Below are 14,026 nucleotides of genomic sequence, written 5' to 3' on the forward strand. Positions count from 1 at the left end.
CACTGAAACCAACCATGACTAGATAAACATCCAGAGGAATGCACTGAAACCAACCATGACTAGATAAACATCCAGAGGAATGCACTGAAACCAACCATGACTAGATAAACATCCAGAGGAATGCACTGAAACCAACCATGACTAGATAAACATCCAGAGGAATGCACTGAAACCAACCATGACTAGATAAACATCCAGAGGAATGCACTGAAACCAACCATGACTAGATAAACATCCAGAGGAATGCACTGAAACCAACCATGACTAGATAAACATCCAGAGGAATGCACTGAAACCAACCATGACTAGATAAACATCCAGAGGAATGCACTGAAACCAACCATGACTAGATAAACATCCAGAGGAATGCACTGAAACCAACCATGACTAGATAAACATCCAGAGGAATGCACTGAAACCAACCATGACTAGATAAACATCCAGAGGAATGCACTAGAAACCAACCATGACTAGATAAACATCCAGAGGAATGCACTGAAACCAACCATGACTAGATAAACATCCAGATAAACATCCAGAAACCAACCAGGAATGCACTGAAACCAACCATGACTAGATAAACATCCAGAGGAATGCACTGAAACCAACCATGACTAGATAAACATCCAGAGGAATGCACTGAAACCAACTAGATAATGACTAGATAAACATCCATGAGGAATGCACTGAAACCAACCATGACTAGATAAACATCCAGAGGAATGCACTGAAACCAACCATGACTAGATAAACATCCAGAATGCACTGAAACCAACCATGACTAGATAAACACAGAGGAATGCACTGAAACCAACCATGACTAGATAAACACCAGAGGAATGAAACCAACCATGACTAGATAAACATCCAGAGGAATGCACTGAAACCAACCATGACTAGATAAACATCCAGAGGAATGCACTGAAACCAACCATGACTAGATAAACATCCAGAGGAATGCACTGAAACCAACCATGACTAGATAAACATCCAGAGGAATGCACTGAAACCAACCATGACTAGATAAACATCCAGAGGAATGCACTGAAACCAACCATGACTAGATAAACATCCAGAGGAATGCACTGAAACCAACCATGACTAGATAAACATCCAGAGGAATGCACTGAAACCATGACCATGACTAGATAAACATCCAGAGGAATGCACTGAAACCAACCATGACTAGATAAACATCCAGAGGAATGCACTGAAACCAACCATGACTAGATAAACATCCAGAGGAATGCACTGAAACCAACCATGACTAGATAAACATCCAGAGGAATGCACTGAAACCAACCATGACTAGATAAACATCCAGAGGAATGCACTGAAACCAACCATGACTAGATAAACATCCAGAGGAATGCACTGAAACCAACCATGACTAGATAAACATCCAGAGGAATGCACTGAAACCAACCATGACTAGATAAACATCCAGAGGAATGCACTGAAACCTAGATAAACATCCATGACTAGATAAACATCCAGAGGAATGCACTGAAACCAACCATGACTAGATAAACGATTGACTTAAACACAGAGGAATGCACTGAAATCACATGACTAGAATGCTCCGTAACAAATTAACAAATAGAGATGGAATTCACGGCACAAACGGTTTACAAAATGATTTCGATTTAGGCTATAAAAATGGATTTTATCAAAGAAAACGGCACTTCATTTGATCACTGGGACCCTCAGGAAGAGAAATAAGAGCAAGATATCAGAAAGTAAGTCATAATTTTACCTTCAGATGTGAATGTGTAAAAACTGTCATGGCGGAAAATGTTTCTGTTGTTGATTGCTCTTCTCAAACAAAAGCATGGGATTTGTTCTCTGTAATAGCTATTTTAAATTGGAAAACGTAGTTTGATTACCAAGATTCTAATCTTTTGAAGGGTGTAAGACACTTGCATTTTCATGAATGTTTAATGTTACGAAGTTGTATTTTTAGTTGTCACTCTGAAATTTCCCCTGATGTTGATCCCTGTACGGGGATCGCAGCCATAACAGTTAGTAAGATAATATGAAATAATATGAAACACTTTTAGCACGGCCTCTGATCTGGCAGACTGACTAAACACAAATGCTTCGTTTGTAAATTATATCTGAGTGTTGGAGTGTTCCCCTGGCTATCAGCAAATACATTTTTAAAAAAGAAAATTGTACCGTCTGGTTTGCTTAATAAAAGGAATTTGAAATGGTTTACACTTGTACTTTTACCTTTGATACTAAAGTACATTTAAGATATTCCATTTACTTTTGATACTTCAGTATATTTAAAACCAAATACTTTTAGACTTTTACTCAAGTGGTATTTCACTGGGTGACTCTCACTTTTACTTGGGTCATTTTCTATTAAGGGATCTTTACTTTTACTCAAGTATGACTATTGAGTACTTTTTCCACCACTGAGGCAAGCAGATCAGAGATGTCAAGGTGGCACCCAAGCATATGCCTTGTGTATATGTGCCACATACAAATATGTATGGTCATATTCTTTGTTTTATTTCATTTGTTATCTGATGGAGCCATCCCTTGTATCCTTTTCTAGGACTCCCAGGTAGTTGCATTTAAAGTTATGTATATGATTACTGCTGCTAGGGGGAGCTGTGATGTCAATGGGGGGCGTTAGTGAGTGAGATCGTTAGTGAGATCGTGAGGTCTTAGAGGTTTCTTCTTCAATCTTGGAGAATGCCTACTACTGAAAACTAATAACGTTTCTCCGTCTCATCGTTTTACCCTATTAATCAAGTTACGTAATGTGCAAAAGTGCAATATGACTCTCAGCATATTGAGATAACATGGTTAACTACATAGTCCATGAGTTTGGTCACGTTTCAAGGCAATTGAAGGGAGTTTTAACAGAGTGATAAACTGGTTGGTATTTTCCCCATTGTAAGTGATGGAGGCTGGCTAGGTTGCTAATGGTTTACATGTAAGAGAAGGGATCAAGATGGCGTCTGAAATTTCTGTACTTCTTTTCAACACCGTTTTAGATCCTATTTGTTTTATTTTCTAACAAAGACTCAGTTTAGTTCAGGTAATATTTGCAAATATGTGATGTCACGATAAAATGTGTTAATATTTCTACAAAAATAGCATTTAACAGTTTGCTAACTTGATGCTAACCAAATTTAGCTTGGCTAAGCACTAGCTAGCTCTAGGCTAGTTTATCTCGGTCTGATAGCTTACATGTTAGTAGTTTATAATATAATGGTTGTAGCACCGTTTAGCACAGGCCTCCAGTAATGTATAGCTTTTTCCAAATTGACACTGATAGTACAGTGAGTTATATATAATGTGAATGTGTAGATGTATGATGATAGTATTTTAACCTCAGACTTTTTATTTATTTTGATACTGGGATATGAAATGTGGAGATGTAATGCAACAATAGAGTTGTAATGGATACTTGTTTTTGACAACCAAAAAGATGAACAAGAGAGAACAGTTTTTTAATACATCTTGGAGAATTCCTACTACTGAACACTAGTAACGTTTCTCCGTCTCATCATTTTACCCTGTTAATTCAGGTTTATTATCTGCTGACCACATCCCAGTCCGAGGCGTGTAACATATGTCAACAGGTGTCAAGGACTTGAAAGTTACAGAAATTGAGTTAACTGTTAGGACAAGGGATGACAGCTAAATGAAATCCAACTGATGCCATTGTGTGAAGATACACACAAGCTGATATTAATTGACTATTTTTGACTGCCGTCATATCAACACTTACATTAATTATAATGGCATTATTGTTTTGTGCTGAAATTCACTATTTATCAAGGCTACTTAGCGATGATAATGATGTTTGTTCTACCAATGTTTTCATCATTTGACCTCACGTCTTGGTTGTTGGCGTATTTTATTTATTTTGTCGTTATAAAAAGAAGCTCTTACTGTGTTCCAACACAAATGCTTTCTGTTTTATAGTCGTAACAAAGGCACTCCATGAATACAATTGATTGAACACTTCATTGTGGTGTTTTAAGTGGTGTTTAATTTTGACCTATAGACGACAGGAACATAAACCAATGAAAATGCTATTGTATTATTTGAAATCAAATAAAAATGGTATTCTAATTTTACCCATGGCTTTCATAAAAACAACCAAATGATTATTTTGGCGATAACATATGTGAAATGTATTACACTGTTAGAATGTCGTAGTCAATATGACTGCTCATTAGAATGATGGGGGGTGTCTTGAGGCCCAGAGGTTCTAGAAACCACATCAGTCAGTCTGGTCAGAGTGACTCAGTGTCACGACTTCCGCCAAATTTAGACATTTAGGCATTCTAGACATCGCCGCTCCATTTCTCATATGTCCATTTGTTTTGTCTTGTTTCATACACACCTGGTTTTCATTCCATAATCCCACTGCATGTATTTAGTCCTCTGTTCCCCTCCATGTCTGTGTGTAATTGTGTCTTGTTATGTGAGTATTGTCAGGCGCTATACCTTTGTTAAGTTCCGTACTTTGGAACGCTTATGTTGTTATGTGCTCTCATTTTATGACAGGAATTAAAGTGTGCCTATTTACTACATTCTGATCTCCTGCACCTGATTTCGCCCCCATACACACCCATGACAGAATTACACACCAGAACCATGGAGTCAGCAGGAGCAGGTACCCCGGTTAGAGGAGTCCAGGAGCGCGTCCAGGAACATTCGGCCATGTTACATCACCTTGGTGCCATGATGGATCGTGTTGACCAGACTATGGACCACTGGGAGAGACAGGAAGTCTCCCCAGTGCCTCGACTAGCGCAACCGGGGATGTCTCTACCCGTCTCATCCGGAGCAGGGTACGGGTAGAGGTAACAGGGGACGAGGAGGGACCAGGAATTCACCCTAGAATTCAGGACCTTGGCCGCCGGAGAAGGCTGGAACGACAGGGCCCTCATCGACCACTATCGGTGCAGCCTACGCGAGGACGTCCGACGTGAGCTGGCCTGCAGGGATGCCACCATCTCCTTTGACCAACTGGTGGATTTGTCCATCCGGTTGGATAACCTGCCGGTCACCCGCAGACGTCCAGAGGGGGCTCTGTCGGTGCCATCTTCCAACACCTCCGCTCCGGTGCCCATGTAGTTGGGAGGGGCTGCGCGTAGGGAGACTGTAGGAGGAGCCGTCACGTGCACCATCTGTGGCAGCAGAGGGCACACTGCCGGTCGGTGCCATGTCGGTTCCTCTGGGAGTCGAGGCAACAGGCAGGGCACTCTGGCGTCACCCCAGGTGAGTCTGCACCACACTCATCCAGAGTCCTCTGTTGACCACCTGTTTGTACCCATTTGTTTCCCTGATTTTATCCCGCATTCCCAGCATAAGGCTCTTGTCGATTCAGGTGCAGCTGGGAATTTTAATAGACAGAGCATTAGCCCTTAGTTTAGGGATCCCCATTATTCCTGTAGTTAGACCTTTCCCTGTTCACGCTCTGAATAGTCGACCATTAGGGTCCGGGCTAATCAGGGAAGCATTGGACGAGTAACCGAAAGGTTGCAAGATCGAATCACCGAGCTGACAAGGTCGTTCTGCCCCTGAACAAGGCAGTTAACCCACAGTTCCTAGGCTGTCATTGAAAATAAGAATTTGTTTTTAACTGACTTGCCTAGTTAAATCAAGATCAAATAAATCAACATGGCATGTGTTTGGGTACCACCTTGACATCTCTGATCTGCTTGCCTCAATAAATGAATGCTAGAAAATTGGTAGCCAGCATTATCTGTTTGTATCTAGTCTAGTCTAGTTAATTATTGCATAACGGTACAAGCTAGACACGTTGGACTCACTCATCACCTGTTATTACCTCCCCTATATTTGTCAGTTCCCCAGCTCTGTTCCCCTCTTCTGCATTAATTGTCACACATGCCTCAGCACACATAGGAGGTTACTTTGCCTGCTTGTAAATATGGGCTAAAAGTGGGGATGTTTCATATTATTTCAGATCATCTTAACTCTCCACCACCAATGAACCATTTATTTTATTACAGAAAACCACTGAACCACCACTGCAATATAGACCTACACTAAGAACAAGGTGCTTTCTACAACCTAAAAGGATTATTCCTCTGTCCCCATAGGAGAACCCTTTTTGGTTCCAGGTAGAACCCCTTCTATGCTGAGGTAGAACACTTTTGGGCTCCATTCCACAGAGGGTTCTACCTGGAACCAAAAAGGATTTTCCTTTGGTGACAGCCAAGAACCCTGTTGGAACCCCTTTTTAGAAGAGTGTCCTCAACAAGTTCAACCTGTTAAGTTTACACCATTTCATTCTGTTCTCAAACTGCTGATTGGTATTCAAGATAACATGCAACATAGCACCACCACCGTTGAAGGTTTTCATCAACCTCTTAAATAGCAGTGTTCCAAGATCCTCCACCAGGTGTGACTGTAGTATCCTCAAACGGACAGAATGGAGACACTAGAGGGCCCACACACTCATTTTAGATCCCATGGGGTCTTTATTTTCATACTGGAAGCTCTCACCCTCATCACTATCTCCTTTGTCATCTTCCATTCATGGCATTTCAACATTAAAACAGAGGGGCACATCACACTCATGTCTTTTTTTGGAGCTCAAACCACACACACACACACACACACACACACACTATTACAGCATCTTGTTTACATTTCTCACATTGTAGGCATCCAGCTGAGGCCCTGGATGGACCATATTGCAATGAGATGGGCACAGGGGTATGTACAGTTGATGTCGGGAGTTTACATACACGTTAGCCAAATACATTTAAACAGAGTTTTTCACAATTCCTGACATTTAATCCAAGTAAAGATTCCCTGTTTTAGGTCAGTTAGGATCACCACTTTCTTTTAAGAATGTGAATTGTCAGAATAATAGGACAGAGAATGATTTATTTCAGCTTTTGTTTCTTTCATCACATTCCTAGTGGGTCAGAAGTTTAAATACACTCAATTAGTATTTGGTAGCATTCCCTTTAAATTGTTTAACTTGGGTCAAATGTTTCGGGTAGCCTTCCACAAGCTTCCCACAATAAATTTGGTGAATTTTAGAACAATTTTTGTTTCATCAGACCAGAGGACATTTCTCCAAAAAGTACGATCTTTGTCTACATGTGCAGTTGCAAACCGTTGTCTGGCTTTTCTATGGTGGTTTTGGAGCAGTGGCTTCTTCCTTGCTGAGGGCCTTTCAGGTTATGTCGATATAGGACTCGTTTTACTGTGGATAAAGATATTGTTGTACCTGTTTCCTCCAGCTACTTCACAAGGTCCTTTGCTGTTGTTCTGGGATTCTGGATTTGCACTTTTTGTTTTGCACCAACGTACGTTCATCTCTAGGAGACAGAACACATCTCCTTCCTGAGCGGTATGACAGCTGCGTGGGCCCATGGTGTTTATACTTGCGTACTATTGTTTGTACAGATGAATGTGGTACCTTCAGGCATTTGGAACTTGCTCCCAAGGATGAACCAGACTTCAAATCAAATCAAATTTATTTATATAGCCCTTCATACGTCAGCTGATATCTCAAAGTGCTGTACAGAAACCCAGCCTAAAACCCCAAACAGCAAGCAATGCAGGTGTAGAAGCACGATGGCTAGGAAAAACTCCCTAGAAAGGCCAAAACCTAGGAAGAAACCTAGAGAGGAACCAGGCTATGTGGGGTGGCCAGTCCTCTTCTGGCTGTGCCGGGTGGAGATTATAACAGAACATGGCCAAGATGTTCAAATGTTCATAAATGACCAGCATGGTCCAATAATAATAAGGCAGAACAGTTGAAACTGGAGCAGCAGCACGGCCAGGTGGACTGGGGACAGCAAGGAGTCATCATGTCAGGTCATCATGTCAGGTAGTCCTGAGGCATGGTCCTAGGGCTCAGGTCCTCCGAGAGAGAGAAAGAAAGAGAGAAAGAGAATTAGAGAGAGCACACTTAAATTCACACAGGACACCAAATAGGACAGGAAAAGTACTTCAGATATAACAAACTGACCCTAGCCCCCCGACACATAAACTACTGCAGCATAAATACTGGAGGCTGAGACAGGAGGGGTCAGGAGACACTGTGGCCCCATCCGAGGACACCCCCGGACAGGGCAAAACAGGAAGGATATAACCCCACTCACTTTGCCAAAGCACAGCCCCTTCACCACTAGAGGGATATCTTCAACCACCAACTTACCATCCTGAGACAAGGCTGAGTATAGCCCACAAAGATCTCCGCCACGACTTGTGGGGGTCTACAATTTTTTTTCTGAGGTCTTGGCTGATTTCATTTGATTTTCCCATGACGTCAAGCAAAGAGGCACTGAGTTTTAAGGTAGGCCTTGAAATACATCCACAGGTACTGTTAGAGTTGCGTCAATTCGAATCTGGTATCAGGATAAATATGACATTGAGTCACCGATTGTATACTTTGTATTTTTTTATCAGCTAAGCAATAAGTGGTAAATTCAATTTTCGTATATACGGGCTCTCTGTCCCACCTCGCAGGGCAAACAGAGAACTGACTTGTTCCTGACAAAGATATTATAATATACTCTTGACAGAAGTAGTTCCTGCTTCCGAGCCGGCCTGTCAGAGTAGAGACTGGGCGTGGTTTAAACTCACCCAGCCTATCGTTGATTGTTGGCGCACGAGCTGGTCCCAGCCTCCTTGGCGCTTCAGCGGTCAGTCGTTGTAGTTGTGTAGAATATCTATGCGCTCACACACTCAATACAGTTATCACACACCTGGCTCCTGTTATCTAACAAAATACCGTTTGTACCTATAGTGTGTAACACAGAACCTCACAGTACACATCCAATTGCCTCAAATGATGTCAATTAGCCTATCAGAAGCTTCTAAAGCCATGACATCATTTTCTGGAATTTTCCAAGCTGTTTAAATGCAATATTCAACTTAGTTTATGTAAACTTCTGACCCACTGAAATTGTGATACAGTGAATCATAAGTGAAATAATCTGTCTGCACATTTTTTGGGGAAAAATTACTTGTTTCATGCACAAAGTTGATGTCCTAAACGACTTGCCAAAACTATAGTTTGTTAACAAGAAATTTGTGGAGTGGTTGAAAAATGAGTTTTAACGACTCCAACCTAAGTGTATGTAAACTTCTGACTTCAACTGTATGTACAGTCCTTTCTAGTGGGGTGACAAATGAGTTGAACAGGAGAAGAGGATGAGGTTGGTGGTGGAGGAAGAGCAGTGGGGGTGGTGGGTAGAACAGCTGCAGTGACGTTGATTGGTTGCTCTGGCTCATCACTTGTTGACTAAAAGAAAGAAAGATTTAGACATTTGTTGGACATTGCCATAGTTCAACAGCTGAAAAGCCTTCATTAACATCCTCCCAGAGATAGAAAGACATCCAGTATTCACTGAATGAAGGAGCCTATTTACAATTTCATTCATCAATTAAATAAATGATACTATAGTACATTCAATGACGTTATTATTGTAGACTATAGGCTACTCCTGTATCTACCTTCTACAATACCGTAATCATTGAATGAAGCAGCATACCCATCCACATTTATTATGGTAGGTGTGGTGGTGGTAGGGATGGTAGTGTGGTAGGTGTGGTGATGGTAGGTGATGGTAAGTGGAGTGGTTGTAGGTGTGGTGAAGGTAGGTATGGTAGGTGTGATTATGGTAGATGTGATGATGGTAGGTATGGTGATGGTATGTGTGGTGATGGTAGGTGTGGTGATTGTAGGTGTGGTGATGGTAGGTTTTGTGAAGGTAGGTATGGTAGGTGTGGTTATGGTAGATGTGATGATGGTAGGTGTGGTGATGGCAGGTCTGATGGTAGGTGTGGTGAAGTAATTATGGTATGGTTTTTGTGGTGATGGTAGGTGTGATAGGTGTGGTGATGGTATGTATGATGGTAGGTGTAGTGATTGTAGGTGTGATAGGTGTGGTGATGGTAGGTGTATGGATGGTAGGTATGGTGGGTGTGGTGATGGTAGGTGTAATGGTAGGTATGGTGATGGTAGGTGTGTTTATGTTAGGTGTGATAGTTGTGGTAGGTAGGTATGTTTGGTGGGTGTGGTGATGGTAGGTGTGGTAGTTGTGGTTATGGTAGGGTAGGATGGTAGGTGGATAGGTGTGGTGTTTGGATAGGTTTGGTGATGGTAGGTGGTAGGTGGTAGGTTGTGGTTAGGTGGTAGGTAGTGGTTGGTAGGTAAGGTGATGGATGGTTTGGTGATATGGTAGGTAGGTGATTATAGGTGTGTTTGGGTAGGTAGTTGTGGTAGGAGAAGTGGTGATGGTAGGTAAGTTTGGTAGGTTTGTGATTGTGGTAGATGGTGTAGGATAGTTGTGGTAGGTAGGTAGGTTTGGTAGATTTGGTAGGTGTGGTAGTTTGGGTAGGTAGTTGTGGTAGGTGTGGTAGGTAGGTTTGGTGATGGTAGGTTTTGTAGTTGTGGTGATGATAGGTGTGGTAGTTGTGTTAGTTTTGGTAGGTTGGTGTGGTGGTTGTGGTACATAGGGGCGGTAGTTGTGTTAGGTAGATGTGGTAGTTGGGATAAGTAGGTGTGGTAGTTGTGGTAGGTAGGTGTGGTAGTTGTGGTGATTAGGGTTGGGCGGTATCCAGATGTTCATATTGTCATACCATCCTTCTCTCATACCGGGATTTACAGTATTACCGGCATAGCACATGAGTGGGTGCTAAAAACACAAGAAAAACCTATTGCCCTCTATTTCCAGAATGCTAACAAATTAGCACAAACTGATAGCAAATTCACATAGACGCTGTTAGCTAAATGCAAAACTGAAAACAAACAAACTAATTGCAAAGCAGTGGAGGCTGCTGAGGGGAAGACAGCTCATAATAATGTCTGGAATGAAGTCAATTGAGTGGTATCAAACACATGGAAACATCTTTAATGTGGTTGATACCACTCCATTGACTCCATTCCAACCATTATTATGAGCCGTCGTCTCCTCAGCAGCTTCCACTGTTGCAAAGAAAGGCAAATCCAGCTCATAAAGTGATGTAAGGGATAATCAACGAGGGACTATGAGTTCTATGGTAAATAATGAACACTGTGGAACTGACCTTCCATGGACTTGCATTATTTTCCAGAGAACCATAAAGCCCTGAGTTGATTATCCCTTTTATACCATGGCTATAATTTAACACATTTGCCGGTAGAAATGTGTTCAACATCCATTGAAGTAGCTAGCAAGTTTACTAGATAGCAACAGTAGTTGCCTTGGTAACCAAACAAACATACTTGCTAGTTTAGATAACCAAACCATCAGTCCTAGCTTGCTATTATGAAAACCTAATTCAACAACACCAATAATGTTTTCAATTTGACTTCATTTGTAATGTCCAAAAGTCCAAACGTAATTACCGTGGATTGGAGGGAAGAGGTCTGTGAACCAATATCAGTTTGTTGTATTCATAAAAGTGGAAGCTACTGAAGTTTTAGGGAAGCATTTTTCAGGTAAAGTCCATTCAAATTCATTAAAAATATAAAAAAGTTTTTAAAAAAATAAAAAAAGTTATTGATATTTATTAGTGGGATGAGGTTCCTGAACCAATGATAGTTGTTTGTATTCATTAAAGTAATATGGGGTGGAAGCTATTGACGTTTTAAGAAAGTATCTTTACTGTAAAGTCAATTTAAGTTGGTAGAATATCACCAAAGTCAAGAAATACAAAAGTAATTGCTATTGATTACAGGGATGAGGTCCCTGAACCAATCACAGTTAGTTTAACTCATGAATGTCACATGGGGTGGAATCTATTGACATTTTAAAGTATTATTCATGCAAATTTAATTAACGTTTGTAAAAAGTATCCAAAGTCAACAAATACAACACAAATTGCTGTTGATTGGAGGCATGACGTCCCTGAACCAATAACAGTTGGTTGTTTTCATGAAAGTCTAATGGGGTGGAAGATATTGATTTTTTAAGTATTTTTATGTAAAGTAACTTGTTTTACTTTTAGTAGATTTTATAGAAGTTTAAAAAAATGTAACTAATTGCATTCGAGAAAAGAGGTCTCTTAACAGTGTCAAATTTGTTTGAGATCTCTATGTCATGTCGTTGAGAAGGTATTGATATTTTTCATTTACAGGCAATTGTATGCGATGCAGTTTTAAGACGGTTCCTTAACCCTCTGAGCAGAGGATGGCACATTTTTAGCTACATTTCACCCCCAAAAGTGAATATGACACCGAATGGTAAAAACAAGGGGTGCAACTTATTCACTATCATCAGACGATTTAGAATATTACATTTATATATGTTTTTATTTATTTAACTTTGATTTAAATAGGCAATTCAGTTAACAACAAATTCTTATTTACATCAACTAGCTAGGAACAGTAGGTTAACTGCCGTGTTCAGGGGAGGAATGACAGATTTTTACCTTGTCAGCTCGGGGATTCTATCTAGCAACCTTTCAGTTACTGACCCAACACTCTAACCACTAGGCTACCTGCTGGTTACTGACCCAACACTCTAACCACTAGGCTACCTGCTGGTTACTGACAACACTCTAACCACTAGGCTTCCTGCTGGTTACTGACAACACTCTAACCACTAGGCTTCCTGCTGGTTACTGCAAAAAGGCACTGAGCTTCCTGCTGGTTACTGACAACACTCTAACCACTAGGCTTCCTGCTGGTTACTGCAACACTTAACCACTAGGCTTCCTGCTGGTTACTGAAATGCTCTAACCACTGGCTTCTGCTGGTTACAGGTAGAGGCTTCCTGCTGGTTACTGCCAAACGCTCTAACCACTAGGCTACCTGCTGGTTACTGATATTTTTCATTTAAACTAGGCTACCTGGTTACCACTAGGCTTCCTGCTGGTTACTATAACCACTAGGCTTCCTGCTGGTTACCTAACCACTAGGCTTCCTGCTGGTTAACACGCTCTAACCACTAGGGCTGGTTACTGGCCCTGCTCTAACCACTAGGTTGCTGGTTACTGACCCAACGCTCTAACCACTAGGCTTCCTGCTGGTTACTGACCCAACGCTCTAACCACTAGGCTTCCTGCTGGTTACTGACCCAACGCTCTAACCACTAGGGCTTCAACTGGCTTTGCTGGTTACTGACCCAACGCTCTAACCACTAGGCTTCCTGCTGGTTACTGACAACTAGGCTTCCTGCTGGTTCTAACCACTAGGCTTACCTGCTGGTTACTGACCCAACACTCTAACCACTAGGCTACCTGCTGGTTACTGACCCAACACTCTAACCACTAGGCTACCTGCTGGTTACTGACCCAACACTCTAACCGCTAGGCTTCCTACTGGTTACTGACAACGCTCTAACCACTAGGCTTCCTGCTGGTTACTGGCCCAACGCTCTAACCACTAGGCTTCCTGCTGGTTACTGACCCAACGCTCTAACCACTAGGCTACCTGCTGCCCCCGGTAGCCTAGTCAACCTTGCATGTTCCGTTGAAGAGGTTTGAAGAGCAAAGTCTGAATCTTTAATGTAAAGCTAACTTCACCACTGTAAAACACTGTATGATTAAATCATTACATTTTGATTGACCAATAAAAACGTTGAGCTCATCTTATAATAACAATGTATTCATCATAGAATCATCTTTGATTAGAGTATTGTCAGTGTTGAGCCGTCATTTAGGGCAGGTGGGGCAGAGCCACACCCGTTTTGAGCCCCACGTGTTTAACAATATATATGTTGCCTGCTTTGCATGTTATTTTGGCATTAATATGTGTCATATATTTTCAAACAATGTAAACTTTTTTTTTTAAATCATTGAGTTTAATAAAGCCACATACAGACATGGTCTCTTTTTTGCTTTCTTGAGTAAGGCAGCTCATAAATGCAGGTGTTTCAGCCCAGCTTAGTGCTTTCTGTGGTGGTGGGGCAGCCAGCGAGAAATACGGAGCGTAGGGGTTGGTAATGTTCTCTGGTTGCGCCGTGATTGGCTCAACATCATATTTTCAAAATCATAGCTACCAAGCTAGCAGTCATCATCATGCATCCAGACAACAATCTCCTGGCAATTCCTTTTCAATCCTTGTCATATGAAGAGAAAT

Source organism: Oncorhynchus tshawytscha, linkage group LG04, assembly GCF_018296145.1.
Source record: "Oncorhynchus tshawytscha isolate Ot180627B linkage group LG04, Otsh_v2.0, whole genome shotgun sequence".
NCBI classification, from domain to species: domain Eukaryota; kingdom Metazoa; phylum Chordata; class Actinopteri; order Salmoniformes; family Salmonidae; genus Oncorhynchus; species Oncorhynchus tshawytscha.